General features: G+C 42.9%; 1 protein-coding gene across 2 annotated transcripts in view; it reads left to right on the forward strand.

The window, feature by feature from the left end:
- The window catches only part of slc9a7 (solute carrier family 9 member 7), a 135,659-nt gene that overhangs the window by 24,176 nt on the left and 107,374 nt on the right, over positions 1–4,109 (forward strand). The gene's annotated exons all lie outside the window — the stretch shown is intronic.

Below are 4,109 nucleotides of genomic sequence, written 5' to 3' on the forward strand. Positions count from 1 at the left end.
TGGAGGCTACGAAAATGGATTTTTCTTGCTGTTTCCACTCTAGCTCTTTTGCATGTTTTTTTATGTGCTCTTCCACCACCTTCCTTCCGTCTCTTCTCCACTGCTTCTTTTTATTTTCCATCCCCTCCCCATTTCCTTCTTCTTCTCTTAGTTTTCTCCATCCTCTGACTCCACTTTACATGGCTTCATGCCTTCTCTTAACTCCTGGCCCTTTTTCTGTCACCTCCCACCCCAGCATTCTCTACCCTGCTGATTTGCCCCACCGCAACATTCTAACCTTCTCTAACACTCAATCTCCCCTTCCGTTGGCCCTCTTCCTACCTGTGCACCCACTCCCAAAACCGCTTGACCCTCTCCATTACCAACTCTGGCGCTCTCTGTCCCCTCCAGCACCAGACTTCACCACCCCTGCATCTCACTCTCGCTACCTGTTTTCCTGTTGTTGTCTATGGCTCTGAAATGGTGAAGGTAAAGAATGTCATAAACATGACCCACTGTGATGTTCTGCCCATTGGTTCACAAAGCAGTTTCGATCTTGAAGGAGTGAGAATTGACATTGGGTTCTCCTCCAAGACTCTGTAACAGGATCTTTTCATTGTGACTACACTGTGTTCTTATTAGCCATGAGAGATAAGGGCACGGACTTTCCACCGATAACAAAGAATGCGGATACCACTCCTGTGTACAGTGAAGGAGTGTGCAGTTAGTTTACTGAGGACAATGGGGAAGAAACCATGCAGTCTGGACAGCAAATCAGTCGATAATAAAGAGTGTCATTGCTCACATGCAATGAATGATATCATGTTTGCTGCAAAAGACATGTCTGGTTAGACACTCCTACTGATTTTTTTTATTTTTTTATTTATTTATTTATTTTTTTTTTTGTTTTTAAACTACCCTAGACTAAGCAGGCCCTGGAGTTTGCTTCACATAAAGAAGATGGTGACAGCAACTCCGAGTGTTGTGAGCTGACACCCACTCGTACAATGTGGTGGACGACCGTGAGGATTTAATATGACAGCTCGTACAACAGGCTATGAGCAGTGCTGTGAGGTTGTCAAAGCTAACTCGAAGCAACCTGTCATGCAGCACAGACAGACCCTTCAGATCAACATGTCCACGCCAAACATAATCACAAACTAAACTAGTCCCACCTGGCTGCTCCTGGTCCATATCCCTCCAAACAAAAGAACAATGAACCATACAGAACAAGAACAAAAGAAGTACAGCACAGGAACAGAGGCTTCAGCTCTCCAAGCCTGTGCTGATCATCATTCCCTAACTAATCTTAAAAAAAGAACCTTCTGCCCTTATTCAGCCTGTATCCCTCTATTCCCTCCTTATTCATGTATCCATCAGATGCCTCTTAAATGTTGCCAACGTGCCGGCTTTCACCAGCTCTTCTGCAACTGCATTTCAGGCTCCTACCACTTTCTGTGTGAAAAACTTCCCTCGCACATCTCCCTTAAACTTTTCCCCTCTCACTTTGAACCTGTGCTCCCTCACAACTGAAATTCAACCCGAGGGGAAAAAGCCTCTGACTATCCACCCTATGTATGCCTCTCATAATTTTGTAGACTTCTTCAGAAAGGGTCTTGGCCCAAAACGTCAGCTTTCCTGCTCCTCCGATGCTGCTTGGCCTGCTGTGTTCATCCAGCTCTTCACCTTGTTATCTCATGTACTTATCCAAATGTCTTTTAAATGTTGTCATTGTACTCACATCCACCACTTCGTCAGAAAGTTCATCCCACGTGTGAACCACCCAAACATTGCCCCTCATGTCTATTTTAAAACTTTATCCTCTCACTGTAAAAATGTGTTCCCTATTCTTGAAATCCCCTGTCATATCCATACAGTATAGTCAACATGAGGGAAGAGCTGAAGATCTAAGAACCTGACGGAAGAACCTTTTTGTGGCAGTCCTTAGCGAGGAAGTGAAAGCATTTCTCTAGCACTAGATAAAGAGCTGGTGCAGGCATTATAAGCTCCATAGCCGCCTTCTACACTTTTGATTCTATGACTTCAGAGCTTGAAAGAGATGTGCTGCAACAGCAGAGTTAGCAGCTCTCTGGAGACAGTGAATCAGTGATTCCAAAGCAGACTCTGGCTCTGTCTTGAGGCGGTAATCTGTGGGAGTGGCCCCAAATTGGAGTTCAGTGAGCAGATATCGGAAACTCCACAAGTGAAGCTTAAAATCCCTGGTGTGCCAGGGGAAACTTTAAAACCACACATTAATCCAGGCTGTAAGGGAAGAAGTTTAAAATAATTGCTTCCAGTGATGCTCGATCTGAACTGGTAGAGTGAGCGGACACCACAGGGCACAGAGATTGAAGTAAAAGGCATGAAAGAAATATTAACCTGAGGATGTGCACCCAGCAACATTACACAGCCAGCAATTAGTGATAACAACATTCAGCAGATTAAAAGGCTAAGCAGATCTGGTCTAACAGGAACTGTAAATTTAGCAGACTATATGTGCTGTGGAAAATGTTGACGATCTTTCATAAAAGCTGTGATTAAAGCTGAGAAACATGCCTTTAAACAGCAAGGAGTGGGCATCATTCAATAAAACTGAATTAATTATGCAAACAGAATGATTTGTACAATAAAAAAACGAAAGAACTGCGGATGCTGTAGATCAGGAAACAAAACAAATTGCTGGAAAAGCTCAGCAAGTCTGGCAACATCTGTGAAGGAAAAAACAGTTAACGTTTCAGGTCCAGTGACCCTTCCTCAGAACTCACCGGACCCGAAACGGTAACTCTGTTTTTTTCCCTTTACAGATGCTGCCAGACTTGCTGAGCTTTTCCAGCAATTTCTGTTTTTGTTTCCTGATTTGTACAATGACCCTTCAAAAAAAGGCAGGAAGCATCCACTTAGCCACAAAGCATGAAAACCCTCTGACTTGGTGACAAGGAGCAACAGAATTGTTATTACAAGTCTTCTAAGTGAAATATAGAATTAGACACCTTGGAGAAAACATTTTCTGATGTGACAACAAGGCAAATGATGTTGGTCTTCATAGCAAAAGAATTTGTGTATAGGAGCAAGGATGTCTTGCAACAGTTGTACACAGCCTTAACTGAGCACACACCTGGAGTACTGTGTGCTGTTTTGACCTCCTTATCTGAGGAAGGATACCTGGTAATGGGGGGAATCCAGCAAAGTTTTGCCAGACTGATTCCTGGAATGGCAGAACTGGTATGTGTAAAGAGACTGAATTACTCCATGATATTCACTAAAGTTGAGAAGAATCAGGGGAGTCTCATAGAAACCTGTCAAATTCTCTTCAGCAAAACAGAAAAATGCAGGAAGGATGTTCCCAAAAGACAGGGGAATGCGGAGCCAGAGGTCACAGTCTAATGATACAGGGTGGGGCATTTAGGATAGATGAGGAGAAATCTCTGCACTTAGAGTGGTGAGCCTGTGGAATTGTCTACCATAGAAAGTGATCAGGGCCAAAACTTGAATGCTTTCAGGAAGGAGTTGGATACAGTTCTTGGGCTAAAGGGATGAAAAGGTATAGGGAGAAAGCAGGAACAGTGTACTGAGTTAGATGATTGAGCATGCTCTGCCATTCAATATGGCCATAGCCAAAGGGTCAAATGGCCTACTCCTGATTCTAAGATACAGAATCCTTTCCAAATTGTAGATTGAATCAGGAACTGAGCATGTTTATGATTTTTAATGTACATATACCTGTATAGCAGCTAATGTTACAGCTCAGTAAGGAGTAAAAGTCTGATGTTAGATGCTGAAGAATCCTCATGAACTGTGGCAAATTGTGCAAAGCCAAGTGCATCCTCAAATAGCAGCTGAAGTGAACATGTTAGTTTCATCAATAATGCAATTGTCATGGGGAAATGAGAGCATCCAAATCAATCAAAATGCAGAAGTAAAAAGTGGACACTCTACAGAACAAATATTTGGGTGGATTACAGTAACAATGTGATGATGTAAATTGAAGATGTGGTGTGTGCAACTCCGTGGAAGCCAACACTGAGAATGGATGACTAAACTTCGCCAATACAAAACACTGCAAGGAAGAAATTGTCTGATTTCAGCAGGGAAGACATTCTGTGCAAAGAAAATCGAAGTGATTAAAGAGT

The sequence above is a fragment of the Rhincodon typus genome, chromosome 6 (genome assembly GCF_021869965.1).
Source record: "Rhincodon typus isolate 14 chromosome 6, sRhiTyp1.1, whole genome shotgun sequence".
NCBI lineage: Eukaryota > Metazoa > Chordata > Chondrichthyes > Orectolobiformes > Rhincodontidae > Rhincodon > Rhincodon typus.